Source organism: Rhinolophus sinicus, chromosome 1 (genome assembly GCF_057876585.1).
Source record: "Rhinolophus sinicus isolate RSI-liver-muscle chromosome 1, RSI-T2T, whole genome shotgun sequence".
NCBI classification, from domain to species: Eukaryota; Metazoa; Chordata; class Mammalia; order Chiroptera; family Rhinolophidae; genus Rhinolophus; species Rhinolophus sinicus.
The window spans coordinates 213,990,685-214,010,671 of NC_142501.1; the positions used below are offsets into that span (position 1 = coordinate 213,990,685).

The window sequence follows — 19,987 nt, forward strand, 5'->3', positions numbered from 1 at the left end:
TTGGAACACCCTCCTTTCTCACCTGATCTGGCCCCCAATGACTCCTTTCTTTACGCAAAGATAAAAGAAATATTGAAGGGAAGACATTTTGATGACACTCAGGACATCAAGGGTAATGCAACGACAGCTCTGATGGCCATTCCAGAAAAAGAGTTCCAAAATTGCTTTGAAGGGTGGACTAGGCGCTGGCATCAGTGCATAGCTTCCCAAGGGGAGTACTTCACAGGTGACCATAGTGATATTCAGCAGTGAGGTATGTAGCACTTTTTCTAGGATGAGTTCACGAACTTAATTGGGTGTGTGTGAGTGTTTTACCACAATTTAAAATAGTTTTTTTAAAAGGAACAATCTAAAAGAGAGGTATTTGAAAATAAGGAAAAACAAAAAGAGCACAAACACTACCTACCTAAGCACCAGTTCCAGGAATGAGGCCTGGTACATCTAGTCAATATATTTAAAAGAAAGGCAAAGTGAATCGTTTTTAAAAATTTTAATTAACTGAATGATCATTAAAATTGATTCAGGCAGAAACATGAAACCTAAACTAATAACCACGAAGAAACTGAAAACATCAGCAGAGAATTACCTCCTTTAACAGTTTCAGGCCAAGAAGTTTAACAGAACCTTCCCAAGTACTGACAATGAGCTTGCTTCATGGCGTTAAAGACTCAATGCTCTCACACCAAAAAGTCTTGGCATCACGAACGGCACATGGTAACGACTGCCACTTGCCGAGTCCTGCTAAGGTTACCCCTCTCTCATCTACTTCAGACTGCACACATAGCCTCCCAGAGCCACGCTTTTAAATTAATTTCTACCACTACTCTCCTGCGCATGGATATTCAGAAGTCAGTTTATTTTCTACAACAGACTCCTAACATTCTCAGTGGACACGTCAGGACCTTCAAGAATATCTGCTGTAACAAACAGCTGAAACAATTAAATGACCTCATCCGACCTTTAAGAAATATATAAGATTAAAATGAATTCTGCCTCTAACTATGCACTGCACTTTCTGACTGTATTAATCTCATGAGTCAGTCACTATTCACAGGGCAGGAAAACCACAACAAAGCTGAAATGAAATGCAGTGGGGGTGGGCAGACAGCAGGTAAGTGACTTCAGGCAAATCCAGGAACTTCAAGATTTCCTCCATTCAAATGCATGCCTTTGCAAAATTGAGAATAGAATGGTACTAGTTAGTGACATCAAAAGTAATGAACATCTGCAATAAATATTACATGGACTCCATAATACTCTCAAGTTTTATTTTAGTTTTTAAAGGTACATATTTTAGAAGTGTTTTACTCCTCATGTCAACCTTACATGTGTAACTCTGAGATCAACAACTGTACAAAGGTGTCTAATAAAACTCAAGCGACCACACTAAATCCTCAAAAATGCTATGTGAACATGTACAGAAATTACCCTCTGAACTACAAAGGTGGGTAAGAGTCAACCCATCCCCATCCTAGTGCCTTATACTTGCTACGGTTCTGGACGTGAACAAACCCTTAGCCTTTCTGTGGCCGTTTCCTCACCACGAAATGGGGATAAGAGCACCTCTGTTTCAGGTTCCTGTGAGGACCAAAGGAACACATGTATGAATGGTTACAACAGTGCCGGACAGAGAACACATACACATACATGTGAATGGTTACGACAGTGCCTGACGTAGAGTAACACACATGACTGGTTATGATGGTGCCTGACATAGAGTAACACATATGAATGGTTACGTCAGGGCCTGACAGAGTAACACACATGAATGGTTATGATGGTGCCTGACATAGAGTAACACACATGAATGGTTACGTCAGCGCCTGACATAGAGTAACACACATGAATGGTTACGTCAGCGCCTGACGCAGAGTAACACACACGAATGGTTACAACAGTGCCGGACAGAGAACACATACACATACATGTGAATGGTTACGTCAGCGCCTGACGCAGAGTAACACACACGAATGGTTACAACAGTGCCCAACGTAGATTAAATGCTCTGTAATTGCAGCTAATGCTCACACATATCACTAACTGGGTTTGTGGCAGAGGTCTCCACAATTATTGCTTGCACTGTAAGTTAACACCAAAACAACTATTCAAGCTAATTTCTAATCTCTTCTGTTACAGTTTGGGCTGCTGCTACTTATATCTCTCATTGCCGTCCAAGTACCTAAAACATAAGCCTTCAGAGAAGAGAAACCATTCCTCATGACACTTCCATGCAACCTGACCACGCTCAGCAAACATGACAGGAGTTATCGATGTTCTTCCAATGTTACAATCCCAATATCTAGCATGTACCCATGACATCAAACAAACCCTCAAAAACTGTTTGCTCAATGAATAAATTTGCACTCTTGAAAATGTTTCCACTTGAAATCCAAGCTCCTAACACCTGACCCCCTTGGTCACCATGCCTTTGCTCAATGCTGCCACTCACCGCACTGTACTCGCACTTTGGGCATTAACACTGACTTCTCTCACTTGGGGGAACTGCCCCCGGCACCCTCACCCCAAAGAGCATTTGCTGTGGTTCTCTGCCCCATGAAGATGCACTTCCTGCATGTGCTCTCACATCTCGATGGCAGGTCAGAGCGGTCTCTAACCCAGGGCCTACGCTGGGGAGCAACGCAAGCATTGGGGTGGGGGTGGGGTGGGGGTCAGGGTCAGGCCTGCTACCCAGCCAGATCACTCCTTGGCAACCAGAATTAACTGATGAATGAATGTAGCTTCTGATTGTAATAGTTTTTAAATTCACGCACAATGACTAATTAACGTAATAAAAAGTGCTGTGCATGTAGTCTTTACTTAAAACTCCCCTGCTCCCCACTGAGCGGCGGCGGCTGAGCTGTCAGCATCGTATTCCAGACGAGCTCACGGGCTGTGCCTGTTGGAGAACGTCGAGGCCCCGTTCTCGGCCTCCGCTCACGCTGTACTCTGCACCAACCCGTCCACTACCACCGACACACACAGGTCCCAGGCGCTGGTCTTGGGCTCCACGTCTGCGCTACGGCTGCCTAAGCCACACCTCCCCTGAGACGGCTCAGGCACTAAGAGCTCAACGTGTCCACCGCACATTCACACGCCTGCCGCGGACCACGGCAGGCCACGCCCTGCCCCACGCGAAGGCGATCCCTGCTCCTGAAAGGACACCTGCGCCTCACTCTCCACATCCCACCAGCAGACACGCGGGCAGCCCACATGCCCGTTCTGTGCCCGCCGCACACCTGCCACCGGGCCTCTGTCTGGCCTTCCTGCTTCAGCCTTTGCCCCTCCTGCCCACGAGGCAGCAGGAGTAACTCTGTTAGAAGCCAAGTCACAGCCTAGCACTCTTCTGCTCAAAAGCCGCCAGGTTCCCACCTTCACGTGATGAAACCCAGCGCTGTCCGAGTGACAGACCAGGCCCTCCATACCTACGGTACGAGGACACAGTCTGATAAGCAGACACCCATGCGACGGATGGACAAACCTGACGCACACATGGAGCTGCGTGAAGTAAGAAGGACCTGGGCCCCACACCATTTGGTGATAAACACACAAGTACATGCAAGAGTCCTTTTAAAAACACAGATTCACACATGTCCAACAACACAAAGCCATGAGACGGCACATGTGGAAGGAGGGCAAGAGCTGAGCACAGAAATGCAGTGGGAGGCGGAAGAAGGCCTTCACGCCCGGTGCTTCGCCGACGTTGGGCGTGCACTGGGGACCACAGAGCACAGGTCCTGAACAAGTCAACCAGCACCAGTGTCACCTGTCCCCAGAGACAGCACTCTGTACTGCTCCCTGTGGCAGAGGAAACCATTTCTGAAGTCAGGCTGCTCAGAATTTGAATTCAATCCATCTGACCTCCCATGTAGTGCGGACGTGTGTCCCTGCGCCCATGTCCCCTGTACCACCCCCGGCATTCCACCTCCCTGCCCGCACTAGGACTCTGCCAGGTGCCATCGCCAGCACAGCAGGAGTGGTCTTCCCTTCACTTACCACCGGTGCTCAAGGTCCCCACTGCCCACTCTTCCTCCAGGCCCTGCTCCAAGAGACTGTCTCTGGGTCACACAGTGAGTTCGAGGCAAGGCTGGAAAAACGCCCAGTCCCCAGTCCAGGCACACGGTGCTGAGGCCTCATCCTCAGACAATCTGCTTCCCATTAGGTGCCACACAGGCCCTCGTTTAGGGGGAAAGGGCAGTAGAAAGAAAGCTTGAAATGTTACTTTGGGCTTAACGTTCAGTTTTCACTGTCCTTCTAATCCGTTTTGATGTCCTGACCAAGATTTAGAAAGCCGTACACAAAAGCTCTGCTCTAGAACTTCACTCCACATGTGCCCCTCGAAGCCTGCGTCAAGCCATCGTTAAGTAAAACCATGGAGCCACTCACTTCCCACCTCATGGTACACACATGTGCACTTCTCACACAGAACCAAACAGAACTGTCCTAACAAACATGCACCTCCAGGCTCGCCTGCCAGGTGGCTCTCCTCAGGGACAGTGGCCCACAGTCCCCCTACCTTGTACCCCGGGCCCTGCCGTGTTTCCCCCTCATGCTTCAAAACGGATCATTAACCCACGGGGAAGACGGGCAGCCCATCACAGCGTGGCCGGGGACACGGCGAGGCTAGCACTAAAACATGAATGGGTCCACTTCTGACGAACGCGAACCAAAGTAAAATGCAGAATCAGCCCGTCACCATTCGCGGCTGCAGGAGGAAGAGTGGGGCCACGGCAAATAGAATCACCAAAGAGCAGACCTAAAGGTGGGCCAGCCAGAGTAGGGCTCAGGGGATTTGTCCACAGCGAGAAAGGTGCCGGAGTGCCCACGCATGGCCGCTCTCCTCCTAAACTAAGCTGAGCAGCCTTCTGTGTCTTGCGAGTGAAAGAACGCTACCAAATCTAAAAGTACAGAACAGGCAGGGGGAGGGGGAGCTACGAAGAGAAGGAGGCACCGCTGGGTCAGAACTTAGACTCTCGACTGCCGTGGAGGAAACAGGACCCAATGCGGCGCAGCTGAGAGTGAGACTTGTGCCACTTGTCGTCCTGAACTGCCTGACACAAAGCTCCAGCCAGGACTGAGGGCTGCTCTGGCCAAGCCCTGCTCCAGGAAGGAGCTGTCCCAGTCCTGCCCCCATGGCGAAGGTTTGTGGCCACTGGACTTCAGCCACGAAGGAGAGAAAGGAGTTTCAATTATTCCAGCGGAGAGAGCGGGCTGGAGGGCCCTTCACTGCTGAGTCACACACCCAAAGACTGTGCTGTGACCCCTGCAAGGAGGAGGTGACCAAGAGTGTTCCCATTTTTCGCCAGTTTGTGAAATACTCAGGAAATGTGTAAAGTATGTGGAGAAAAGGAAAAGGAGACCCGGCTTACTGGCTATCTTCTGCACGTCATCAAGGCTCTCTTAGGAGGCTCGGAGTTGTTTCTGCGGCTCAGAATGACCATGAACTTGAAGAGCTGTAAAACCCCGAAACCCATGCAGCTCAAAGAATGTCTTGCTTCCTCCCCAATGGGAGAGCTGAGCACAGAACCCTGCCCTGCAGGCAGGAGGAGGAGTGCGGGGCTTTGTCTGGGGGATGGAGCAGATGGCAGCCAGGACACCACGCGCACCTCTGGTCCTGAGGGCCGCTGGGCCATCTGGTGGACGTCGGTCGCGGCTTCAGAAGGTACTCAGAAGAGACGATGAGAAGTCGTGCTTTAAGTTTCTGCTACTTAAATCTTCAGTCTTAGGTGTAAAGACCTCGGATGTGTGTGCCTCATCCAGCATCCGACCCAGCTCCACTTTCAAGAGCATGTGAACGAGATGAAATCAAATTATGCTCACATGACAATATGCCAGTCCTAAAATTTTGAGGATGAATATATGAATCCCAGGACCATCCAGAAAGTTGTGACTTTGTGACCAGATTCTGGATGCTTGGGTCCCACTGATCATGAAAGCATAGTTTACTTTAACGGAAGTAGCTAAAATAAAAACGAAAAGTCCCGGGCCTCGGCACCTGCTGTTCCCTCGGTCTAGAACACTCTCGCCCAAATGTCTGCACAGCTTTGCTCCTTCATTGCCTGAGCGTCTGCTCAGCATCACCCTCTCAGGAAGGCCTTCCCTGCCACCCCGACTTACACTGCGGCGTCATCACTCACCATCCCACAACCCTACCTGACTTACTTCACCTACCTTATGCACTGATGTGTGCCTCTGTGCCAAGAAATATTGCTGACACACGACAGATGCGCTAAATAGATGATGGCTGGACCAGCAATTCAGTGAAGCCAGATCTCAGGAGTGCCCTGACTCATCTTCCCCGCAGCTCTCACGAGCATTTCAGCACGTTCAACACCAGAATGCTGGTAAAACTGACAAACAGCACCAAACTCACAGCTGCACAATTATGTTTAAGTGTGACCAAATAAACTACTTTTGGGCTGCTTTTGTATCACGGCAAATAAAATCCAGTTTTTACAGTTACATTTCACTGTCAGCAACAAATTTTCTCAACCCCACACACGGTTTCTGATCAGCTGGTTCTTTACAAGAGTCTGGATGAGTAAGCCCATGAGTGTTTCAATAAATAAGTAGGACAACATTGAAACAAACTGTGTTTAGCTTCTGGAATGACTTAAAGACTTAATCCTACTCCTCCATGAGTTCTCATGCCACAGGAAAGGGAAGAGAATGATGTTAACAGGATCCTTCTTCAATGTTTCCCCGAAAACAAGACCCAGACAGACCATCAGCTCTAATGCGTCGTTTGGAGCAAAAATTAATATAAGACCCAGTATTATACTGTATTATGTTATTATTATATTATATATTACATAAGATCCAGCCTTATATTATATTATCTTACATTATATTGTATCACATTATACCCGGTCTTATATGAAAACCAGGTCATATATTAATTTTTGCACCAAAAGACGCATTAGAGCTGATAGTCCAGCTAGGTCTTATTTTCGGGGAAACACGGTATGCTTCCAAATCAGAATTGACCAAACCTGGAACTGACTTTGTACACAAGAAAATGTATTCGGCCAATTATCTCCTAAAGATCTAGTTCTAATTCTTAATTCTCCAAATAACCACGCCCTCCTTTTTCATAGTAACACCTTCTTGTTTTTGCCCCTTACCCTGGGGTCACTACGCCACACCTCACTGTGGGAACACTGGCTTAGAATACTTTACTATAATTTTTAGTTTAGCTCCAAATTACTAACAACGAAGGCTGGCCGGCTGCTGGTTCGATTCCCACATGGGCCAGTGGGCTCTCAACCACAAGGTTGCCGATTCAACTCAACTCCTGCAAGGATGATGGGCTCCGTCCCCTGCACCTAAGATTGAACACGGCACCTTGAGCTGAGCTGCTGCTGAGCTCCCGGATGGCTCAGTTGGTTGGAGCGTGTCCTCTCAACCACAAGGTTGCCGGTTCGACTCCCGAAAGGGATGGTGGGCTGTGCCCCCTGCAACTAGAAACGGCAACTGGACCTGGAGCTGAGCTGCGCCCTCCACAATTAAGACTGAAAGGACAACAACTTGAAGCTGAACAGCACCCTCCACAACCAAGATTGAAAGGACAACAACTTGAGTTGGAAAAAGTCCTAGAAGTCCACACTGTTCCCCAATAAAGTCCTGTTCCCCTTCCCTAATAAAATCTTTAAAAAACAAACAAACAGATTTTGCAAAGAAAAGAAAAAAGAAAAGAAAAAAACAAAACACACACACACACACACACACACACACGCAGATCGTGGAGCAGTATGAATCCAATTACGTAGAAGGCTGCTTTTACTGGCCACCTACACTGAAAAGAGTCTTTCTCCTTCACACACAGAGTTCAATGGAAGGAACAGATTGTAAGCTGCACTCACTGAATCATGCTAATCAATTTTCAATACTATCATCAATTATGCAAGAATTTTTATTGAAATTCAGCTGGTCAATTTTCGTCTTCCACAGTTCTTGTTCTTACACAGTAATCAGAAGTTATCACATTTCTATATTTTTAAACAGTTCAAAGCTAAATGTTACAAGAAGCTAAAGAATTCACTTCCAATTCAGTGTGCAGGAAGATGACTGTTCACATTATTCTTAGCCCCAAAAAACTCAAAGACAACTCTACTCATCCATTTTTCAAAACGCTCTCTACTTTCCACACAAGAGTTTCTTTTTAAAAAGCAATTTTCTACTCATTGTTAAAAGCTGCCCCCTTTACCTTGAGGGGGCAGATTAAGTATTTATTTTCTCAAAAATACTACATTTGCTAGGTAGCTTTCTACTGACAGCCAGTTATTACAGAAAAGGTCAGCTAATTTAGACCACCTGTCTTTATGTAAAAGAAAAACAATTCACTTTCAGAAGAGGAACTCCCTTTTAATTTTGCCACAAGATAACCAGCAAACCTCTGTGTCTTGCAAAGTATTTTCATAGTTACTCCCCATCTCCTTACAAAACACTGTAAAGATGTGTCACTTGATAAAGGTCTCAAGCTGATCCTTTACACGCCCTGGCTTCTATTCCTCACTGTGAGGAGGCTTCTGCATCACGGGGGAAGTTTCACATGTGTTCTTCCTGCAACCCTATGCTACCCAAGAAATCTTTTTTTTTTTTTTAATGGCTGCTCCATCACTGGTTCTACCTAGTTTTTCCACAATACTCTGAACTCTGTTTATTAAAAAAAAGTCATGGGCCAGCTCAGTGGCTCAGGTGGTTGGAGCGCCATGCTCCTAACACCTAGGTCTCTGGTTCGATTCCCACATGGGCCAGAGAGCTGCACCCTCTATAGCTAAGACTGTGAACAACGGCTCTCCCTGGAGCTGGGCTGCCACGGGGCTGCTGAGCTGCCGTGGGCTACCGTGTGCTGCCAGGAACGGCCAGTGGCCAGTGTGAGCGGCCGGCAGCTGCTGTGAGCTGCCATGAGCTGCTGTGAGTGGCTGACCCACGACTGGTGACCGACTGCCTCAGCCGGGGGGAGTGCAAGGCTCATAACACCAGCGTGGGCCAGGGAGCTGTGTCCTACACAACTAGACTGAGAAACAACGGCTTGAACCGGAGTGGGTGGGGGGGAGGCAGCAGAAGAGGAGAAAAATCATTTCAGAATATATGCTCTGAAATATTCAGTAGCGCACACACACAAAGTATTCAATATGAATCTAGCAAAAAGCAAAAGCTGAATGAAGCCTCTTTAGAAACACCTGTGTTTCCATCGTCCCAGAGCAAACTCCACACACAACATGATTATTCTCAGGATTTACTTATTTCCTAATCTTCGGCAATATTTCCATGAATACTCCAAAAGTGTTTGCTGCAGAGTATTTATTTTGTTGCCATCTTGTTTCCCTTGAGTTTTTTCAGTCTTTCGCCTTCTCCCACCCCCCACCCCCAGAGCCGGCCTTTCCAACCGCCTGTGGCTACTCCGTCTTTCAGGTTTAGGAAGGTAAGTGTGGCAGGCTGGCCTGACCAGCTCCACAGCTGAGTACTGTACTCTTGTTCTGGAAACCCAGCCTAGAGGACCTGTTCCACCAGCCTTTTCCAAATATTTATGCTCCTACTTTTCCCTATTAAAGGCCTGTCTGTGCAAATTAGCTCGAGTTGCTCCTGCAACTGAACCTTATACAAATGTAAGTTAGAAACCTCTGCTGGAGTTCATCCTTAAACTTAATGAAATTTTATAAAGTATTAGATTGAGGAATGCGTGACTTTAAAATGCTGCAAAATGTACAGGCGTGTTTCTCTTCTGGATGCCCAGTTGCAAATATTTTGCTGCCCATAAAGGCTAAATACTTTCCTTCCCTAATATCTCAAGGCCAGGTAACTACTTTAGACATGGTTCGTCATTAATATAAGTAGGCATAACTCCACATTTCAAGTAATCTTTGAGTGTTGAGTCTCAGTTCTGCCTAGATCATTTTAACTTCATGACGTAGCTAATAAAGAGCTCATGCAGAAAGCAGCATGGTGGCCCTGCCATCAATTTCCTTGTTTCATATGCTTTCATTATTGCGTTATCTTCAATCTAGGGTTTCTCTGAAGACTACCTATTTTGTGAGGACCCGTTTAATTAAAATTAGGCAGAATTCATGAATGAACTTAATGAGTGTTCTTTAACTGCCATAAGCTTCAACACACTGAAAGCAAACTTTTCTTGACTCAGGAATCACAACCCCTATGACTCTGGAATGCAGATCAAGTAACAGTGCTAGTCTCGACCCATATACTAAACATTTGTAAAGTGTAATGTCTTATTTGAAAAAATAAGGCCTAACATGTTCTTCCTGCAGCACCAGCGAGGGTCCATCTATTCCCAATGTGCCTCTAAAGCACACACTTTAGAGACCACTGCAGTAGGTGACGGGTAGCCTCAGAAAGTGTGTGACCAAAGAAGTGACAATCACAGAATCAAACGTGGGAAAACCCTTCAAAGCCATCTAGGAAAATCATCTAGGAAAATCTGACAGACGAGGAAACTGCTCAGTGCACAACCACATACAGCTGGCCTGAGAACTTTAAACAAAAGCTTCTTTTGATAAATGAGCTAGCGAACAAACCAGTAACACCCAAGCACGACTTTATAATATGGAAAGAAGAGTTTGGTCTAAACATGGGCAAGTTGAGTTACCTTGTCACAGATGAGGGAAAACAAGGCCTCAACCCCCATTTTAGAGACTTACTGATCAACCACTTCGGTTTCTAACTATCATTAGAAATTTCTACCAATACATGCTAAGACAACCAAGCGTTAAGTCTGAGCTTGAGAGGAAGAACTAGAACCTCTGGCATCAAGGTTTAAGTATTTAAGTGTAGGAGTAACAAGCTCACCAAGCTAGGAGGGTAAGCAAAGCCAGGGTCAGGAGGAGACCAGGACAGTGCCATAGAAAGGAAGGCAAAAGAGACTTCCAGGAACGTGTGTACGCGCATATGCAACAAGCTCAAAGGGTGTCAGGACTGAAAACAACTCCAGGACCTGGTACGGTATGATCACCAAATGGCCTCCGGGAGACCGATTCAAGTGGAAGATGAAAGAGCCGGATAAGGGAGTAAAACGGGAATCGAGGGTAAAGGAAGCAGAAGCAACCGGTATTAACCAGTATCATTAACTAGATCATTAACTAGTATCATTAACCAGTATCATTAACTAGTATCATTAACCAGTACCATTAGCTAGTATCATTAATTAGTATTATTAACCAGTATCATTAACCAGAATTTCAAGTCACTCAGTGACAACAAAAAGGAAAAAGTCAGGTGGAAAGGAAATTTAACTGGTTAAGTAAGGCCAAGAGGAGGCCTGAGAGGGAAGGGAGGACGGGAAACTCAAAATCTGAATGCTAAGGAAAATAACCCGATAGACAAGGAAAGATTCAAGACCCAGGAGAGAAAAGACAGAGAGGTTTGGAAGAGATCTCGAGATAACGTATTCACACATAAATTTTGCAGTGAGTTTCCATGGGTTAACTGACTCACTAAAATCTATCAGTTAAGAACCCCTGAAATACAGGATTAACTTTGAAAAAAGGACAAATGCTTTCTTCCCAATCATAAGACAAAGTAGACAACGGATTTCAGAGAAAAGGGGAAGAGGGAGGAACAGCAGGAGCTCACAGCAAGTGTCCTGGATCCCAGAGCAACGTTTTCTGAGCACATACTAAGTGCCGTGTGAACCACACAGCATGGTTTAGAAGAAAACGTCCCAATAAGCCAGGGGTTACAATTCAGTCCAAGTGCTGTGGCCAAGCTGAGGACAGGCACCAAGGAACCCAGAAGGGAGGCAACAGCCTGGCCCAGGGTAGTGAAGGCACACTTCCCACAGGGACTGCACACAACCCTCTCTTACCGACAACTGCAGTTAACGGGCAGAGAGGGAGGGAAACACCGCGCAGGCCGGTGAGTACCAACAAGGGCCGGCGGGGCCGCCGAGGGAGGACGTGGCTCACCCCGCGTGCCGGCTGCACCACAGCCGGGCAACATGGCCGCTAGCGTGCCGGACACAGGTGGCCACAGCAGCGGAGCAGCAAGGCGGGAGGAAGCTACGAGCAAGAAGGATGTTGTCCTCTCCACGCGGCCAGTCTGGCCGGCAAGGCGCGGGAGGAAGAGCGAGTGTGGGTGTCATCGGAGTCAAGGGAAGGCCGGCAGCGCCAGGCAGCAGCACAGTGTGAGCGCAGACTGGTCAGAGAAAGAACAATGTATAGATGGGGGACAGCAGGAACGAAGGGACCAGGAGGGTTTCCTTAGCCCGCAACACCACAGCGATAAATGGCACCAGGATTTAAAGGGGCAAGAGCGGAGGGACACTGCCTAGGACAACTAAAGGAATTTTTCAAACTCCACTCTTTGGGCCTCAGTTTCCTGGGCCAGCAAATACTGTCTCGGCAGTAAATATGTGAATGTGTTCTGCTATGGTCCAGCCCAGTTCCACACGTGCACGAGCCAATCCCAGCACTCCAGCTGGGCTACCGGAAGTCCTCACTTAACGTCGTCGGTAGGTTCTTGGAAACTGCACTTGAAGCCAAACGACGTATAAGGAAACCAGTTTTACCCTCGGCTAATTTGTATAAACCAGAGCTAAGTTCCTACGGCATATTTCTGGTCACAAACACATCACCAAACTTCCAAAGAAACACCCAAAACATTTCTAATATTAAACACTGAAGTAAATGTGAGCTCCACATACATTTAAGAACAATTAATAAAAACAAGTAAGGTTGTTATTTTCCAATCGCTTATTCCAATTCAGGGTCACAGGTGGCCAGAGTCTGTCCCGGCAGCTCAGGGCACAAGGGGGGGTCCCGCCCCTGGACAGGAGGCCCTGCCATCACAGGGTGCACCCACACCCACTCGCTCACACTGGGACAATGTAGACACACCATTCACCTCACGAGCACATCTTTGGGACGTGGGAGGAAACCGGAGGACCAGAGAAGATGAGGGGAGAAGGTGCACACTCCACAGAGACAGTGGCCCAGACTGCGGATCCATTTTTTTAATCAACATTGTACCTTAACGATGTTGAACGAAATGGTGTTGAGGACCTGCTGACTGTGTAGACATCTGTAAATGCACAAACAAAGGACAGTTCAACTCACAGTTTGTGGAGAGGCATTTAATTGTAATGACTGGTTGACAGATCCAACCTTCCTATTTTTTTAAATTGAGATATAACTGACCTATTATTCTTTCAAAGGAAGAATATTGACAGTAGCTACAATTATGCCAGTTAATAAATGATGCTGGTTTTTATGCTTTTAAAAACAGAAAACAACAATATTGTAAGCATGGTCAAGAATTCATTTATGGACTTTCTTTATCCAAGGCACCAGACAGCTTTGGCAAGGGGCTGCTAACTCCCTTCTCCAAGCTTTCCTGACCATAACTAGGGTTGCCCCTGCACTGACAGGTCACCCCTCAGGAGCCTCTAAAGAGGGGCTAGGCTCTCAGCAGGACTTGTAGAGAACGTTACCCTGAGCTACTCTCACCACAAAGGGATAACTGCCAAGAGCTTCTAGAGAAAAGAATTAGATTGTAGCAACCTATTAATTACAAATTCCACTGAACTTTAGCATAAATATAAAATTACTACCACACTTCAAACATGAACATTAATTAGCTTCTGTAGAACTTCCTTGAGGAAATAAAAATTAATCTTCCCATTTCATAGATGAGGCAGCTAACAAAACCTAAAATTAAAATTCTGGGCCACAAAATGCAATGTGGTGTCCTAGATTAGATACTGGCACAGAAATAGGATATCAGTGGAAAATTTAGTGAAATCCAAATTAAGTCTGTAGGTTAATATTATTGAACTAATTTTAATTTCTTAAGTTTTGACAAATATACCAAAGTTATATAAGATATGAACATTAGAGAAAGTTGGCTAAAGGGAACATGGGAACTCTCCATATTAACTTGGCAACTTTTCTGTAAGTCTAAAATTATTCCAAAATAAAAAGTTTATTCAAAAAAAATCCTGGGCCATAAAAGTTAAATTCCCCAACTTCTCATGCAGTTTCTGTATATAATTAATATTGTACTCAAAATGCTCAAAAGAAAAATGTTCTCTGCGTTCTACAAACATATGTGAAAAAATTAATTTCCACAGGAAACATGATAATGCAATGCCACAAACATTACTGGAATTACTCTAAGAGAGTTTATAAACTAAAATTGACTTCTACAGTAAAATAAATAAATATATATATGTTTTGTTGGCTCATGAGCTACAAGATTTTCAATTTCAATTCATACTGGTTAAACTCTGTCTAAAATAAAGATAGTTTGTGTCTCCACGCTAGTGTATTCAAGCAAATGAGTTCAGAAACCTATTAAGTCAAAAAAATACCATAAGGAGAGCTAAACAATGCAAAGACGCATCTCTTGCTAGTACCAATTAGTAATTGAGCCAGGAAAAAAGGCCTCAAGTTAGTATTATTTCACATATACATTACAATTAAAGGTGAAAATATGAATAGAAATGATTAATGAAAATTAAGCAGCTGTCTATAAGAAACCCACTTCAAATCAAATTATATAGGTAATTAAAAGGATATAAAAGATATGTCATTCAAGTACTAATTAAGAGGAAACTGGAATGGCTGTGAATATAAGATGAAGCACACATCAGAGCCAAGAAAACTACCAGGGATAAGAGGAACATAAATTGATAGAAAGGGTCAATTTACAAAGAAGACATAATAATCTTAGATACGTATGTACCAAACAACAGAATTTCAAGACACATGAAGCAAAAACTAAACAAACTGCAAAGAGAAAAGAAGAAATCCACACTTTTGGTCAGAGACTTCCACACTCCTCCCTCAGCAGTTGACACAACTAGTCCACAAAAAACCAGCAAGAATATAGAAGGATTGAAAAAAATCATCACAGAGCTGGATCTGCCATTCAGATAACACTCCACTCAATCATGTTTTAAGTGCTTAAGTAATACTCACCAAAACAGTGCATAAAACCTTAACTTTTTTTAAAGAAATAAAAACAAAGCATGTTCTCTGACCACACTGGAATTAGACTAGAATTCAGTAACAGAATGATAACAGGAAAATTAAACAACATACTTCTAAATAACTCACGAGTCAAAGAAAAGATTTAAGGAAAACTGGAAAATATTTTAAATTGAATGAAAGTACAACATACCAAACTTTGTGGGATGCCGCTAAAATATGGCTTAAAGGGAATTTTATAGTACTAAATATGTATACTAGAAAAGATATATGATTTCTAATGAATAATCTAAGCTTCTAACTTAAAGGAATTAGAAAACGAAAAATCAATCCAAAGCAAGCAATAACACACACGTTAAAAAAAAAAGTCAATGAAATAAAAAACAAAAAAATAGGAGGAAAAAAAATCAGTAAAACAACATCTGGTTGTTTAAAAAGATTAAAAGCTTGAGAAAACTCTAAAAAGACTGGCATAAAAAAAAGAGGTAAGACAAATTACCAATATCAGGAATGAAAGAAGGGACATCACAGCAGACTACTCCCAGAGATTAAAAAGATAATAAAGGAATATTACAGACAAGTCTACACACATAAATTCAACAACTTAGTTGAAATGGACCAATTCTTTGAAAAGCACAAACTACTAAAAAGAGAAAGGAGTAATTCCTAACTTACTTTATGAAGCCAGCATTATACTGATACCAAAACCAGGCAAGTACAATATAAAAAAACTACTGACATATATCTCATGAAAATAGACACAACGTTTGACAAAATATTAGTAAAGTGAATACAGCAATTGAAGAAAAAGGAACATACCATGACCAAGCAGGGTTTATTCCAGGAATGCAAAGCTGGTTCAATATCCAAAAATCAGTAATGTGATCTACCACATTAACAGTCTTAAGAAGAAAATGACACGATCATATCAATTGATTCAAAAAAAGCATTTGAGGGGGCAGCTGGTTAGCTCAGTTGGTTAGAGCTCGTTGCTCTTAACAATAAGGCTGCCAGTTCGATCCCCATATGGGCCACTGTGAGCTGCGCCCTCCACAACTAGATTGAAACAACTACTTGGAACTGATGGGTCCTGGAAAAATACACTTAAATAAGTAAAAATGTTAAAAAAAAAAAATCATTTGACAAAATTCAACATCCATTAATAAAACTCTCAGCAAACTAGAAATAGAAAGAAACATCCTTAACCTGATCATGAACATCTACAAAAAATGTACAGCATACATCATACTTCATGGTGAAAGACTGAATGCTTTCCTCCTAAAATCAGGAAGAAGGAAACGGTACTGTAGCCCTAGACAGTGCAGTAAAGAAAGGAGAAATACAAGGCATACAAAATGGAAAACAAGAAAAATAAAATCACTATTCAAAGGCAACATGATTGTCTATGCAGAAAATTCCAATGAATCCACAAAAAAACTCCCAGAATATAAGATTATAGCAAGATCAAAGGATAGACGGTGAACACTCGAAAGTTAATTATACTATTTCTACATACTAGCAAAAAAAAAAAAAGAAACCGAAATTTAAAAAACACCAGTTACAAAAAGTGAAAAAGAAAATGAAATACTTATGTGTAAACCTAATAAAATATGGACAGGATCTGCATGCTGAAAACTACAAAACTAATTAAAGAAATCAAAGACATGTTATATGCCAAATATATCTCAATTAACTTAAGAAAAAAAAAGGAAGATGAGCAAATAATTAGACACATACCATGTTCATGGACTGGAAGAGTTGACATAGTAAATATGTCAATTCTCCACTAAATTGATCTATAGGTTTAAGGCTATTCCAATTAAATCCCAGAAGAATTATTTGTGGATACAGGCAAGCTGATTCTACAAGGTATGGAAAGGCAAAACAACTAAATACCCAAAATAATATTTTTTATGTTGGAAAAATCACCTTGCCCAATTTTAAGACTTACTTACAGTAATTAAGACAGTGTGGTATAGGCAATGGGACAACCCCATAGATCGGTGGAACAGCATAGAGAGTCCAGAAATAACTCACATAAATAACGCTATTTGACTTTTGACAAAAGTGAAGAGTCAATCCAAGGAAGAAAGAATATCCTTTCAACAAATGCGTTTGTAACAACCTGACATGCATATATTAAGAAAATAAAAGACTCCCCACCTGAATCTGATAACCTTACACACAAAAAAACTAATTCAAAATGAATAATAGATCTGAACGTAAAACTATAACAATTTTAGAAGAAAACATAGGGGGAAAAATCTTTATCACCTGAGATTTTAGAAAACAGACTTCTTAGACATCAAAAAGTATGATCCATAAAAGAAAAACAAAATGCTAAGTTGAACTTCATCAAAAAAAATTATTTTTTTTTCAAACACAGTTATAAACTGGAAGATAAAGAACTCTGTAAACTCAAAAGTAAGAAAATAACCCAATTAAAAATAGGCAGTCTGGAATAAATCCTCACCCAAGAGAATGTGAGAATGTCAAAGAAACACATGAAAAGTGTTCAACATCAGCAGTCAGTAGGGAAATGCAAATTAAAACCACAATGCCACTACACACCTATTTATTAAACAGTTCCAGTAAAAACTGACAATATCAAGTGCTAGAAAGGATGCAGAGCAACTGGAACTCTCATTCATGTATTGCTGGTGGAAGTCAAAATAGTATAGCCACTCTGGAAAATATTTCTGCAGTTTGTTGTCACCATATAACCCAGCACCCGCTCCTTGGTATTTACCATAAAGAAATGAAAATTTACTTTCACACAAAAACCTGTGCACAAATGTTTATAGCCACTCTATTTATTATCACCCAACCCTGGAAAGAATCCCAATGCCCATCAATGGGAGAATGGATAAACTGAGGTAGATTCATATACTGGAACATTACTCAGAAGTAAAAAGGAACAAACTACTGATACACGCAATAAATGCATCTCACAGTGACTATGCCGAGTGAAATAAAGCAGCCTCAGAAAGTTACACACTGTATGATTCCATTTCTATGACTTCTCCAGAAGCCAAGTCATAGTATCCAAGTACCCGCTGGCAAGAGTTTCGGGGTGGGGAGAGTATAACTGCACAAGGAAGCCTGAGGGAGCGTTTGTGGGTAATGAAACTGCTCTGTATCCCGACTGTGGCAGTGGATACGTGAATCTGTATGTTAAAATCCAAAGAACTGTGCATCGTAAATTATCAGTGTTCCTACATGTGAAGTTTTTAAGTTAGCAGACGATAAAGCCCCTTAGAGAAACCGATGGCAGTCTCTACTAGTCAATCCCAGCGCATACTTAGCAACTGTCCAGATTGGCGCGTATCAGCTTGATTAGTAACCGCCAGGAGGTGAAACAAACTAAACATCCATCAGTATTAGAATGGATCCGCCATGGGACACTGACACAACAGAAAACCGCCATGCGTGAGAAAGAACCATGAACTGCTTCATCAATACCGACTGACGCATCTCAGACATGAGGTCAAGCCGAGCGGCAGGCACGGGCACAGAGCGCTTCCATATGAAATTGAAAAACAGGCAACACAAGAGAATAGTGGTGGGGACGACTGCGAAGGGGAATGAGGGAGCACCCTAGAGCACTGGGAATATTCTTTACCTACATCTCGATACATTGGTTACACAGGGTACATATACGTAAAATAGAGTCACAGAGGTGCTCTCTGCATCTGCACAGAAGGTTCTAGATCTTTATTTGACCTACTACTCCTCAGATCTAAGGCAAATGTGAACTAAAGAGAGAGTTATGACTGAACCTCATTTCAGCATGGCAGCGATGTCTACAACACAGGGCGGGCCTCTCTGTGCACCTCACTGTACCCCAAGACCCACAACCACACCATCTAACCACAGACTCCAGTTGACAGCCTTTGACCATTAGTAACATCATCTTCTTCTTGCTGCCTTTCCAACAATGAAAAAGGATTTACATTATTACAAATGCTCCCTATACTACAAGTTTTCTCTGACTTTAAAACTTTAATATCGCTATTTGAAAATGTAGTTCGACCCCTACCCCAAATGACTTCCTGTTATAAATCTGACAGCATCACAAAAATAGCCCTAAATTCCTACCTGAGCCCTCCATGAGTGTAAATTATATGTAATTTGATATCCCAACAGCTAGTGACATGAGTCAATTTCCATAATAGAGAAATTCTGGTTTTTGTAAATAATATGAGTACGACTTAATTTTACACACCTATTCAGAAAACAGAATTCTGATAGTGTAAACATTTTCACTTTGTATATAATACCTAAGTGTTTAACTGTTATAGGGTGGGAAAAGCCAATATTAGTTTTATTTGAAAAAGAAAAAAGGTTGGTAATATTAGGTTGTAAAAATACCATTCACCTTTTTGCTCCTTAAGTAACGTTCATTGTAGAAGTCTTAAAGCTTGAAGGATGTGCATAAAGGAAAACAGAAAGCCATCAGAATTTCCACCAAAAAACATTTAGAAGCATACCTTATCAGACTTTCCTATGCAAACAGGCACACAGACAGATATTTTACAAAAATGGGTCCATAAACACCTTTCTATTCTGTCAGCTTCTTTCTTCACTTAGCACAGCATGAACATTATGAAAATTACACTGTGAAATAGAAATTCAAACTAGTAAGATACATTCATGATACCCCTCACCTACCAACTTTCCACTTTAGGGCCAGCCCTCTCTTGTCACATTCAAGCTGACCGTCACACAAGGCTGAGGGCAGGCCTTGTCCCAGCCCCACACCCACCGTCCTGAGATCCCAGGTTCCCCACTGCACAGGTGGGAAAGCTTCCACCGCACCCTCATCAACTCCAGCACAGCTTCTGAGAAGGAAGGACTGCTGCACACCTGCCCTGGGGCCGCTTGGCACAGTCGCAGCACATGCCCTCCCATCACTTGTTTAACTCTTACAAGTGCCCAAAGGTCTGGGCGCCGTATCACCTAGAAAACTGAGGCAGCACAATGTTGATCCCCTGCTTGAGGGCACAGAGCCCACCAAGTCTGTGCCCTCAAGCTTCGTGTACCAG

At 43.3% G+C, this 19,987-nt stretch overlaps 1 protein-coding gene across 2 annotated transcripts in view; it reads right to left on the reverse strand.

Annotated features, from left to right (window-relative positions):
* FAM193A (family with sequence similarity 193 member A) overlaps positions 1-19,987 on the reverse strand; it is a 113,243-nt gene that overhangs the window by 91,157 nt on the left and 2,099 nt on the right. The window lies entirely within an intron of this gene.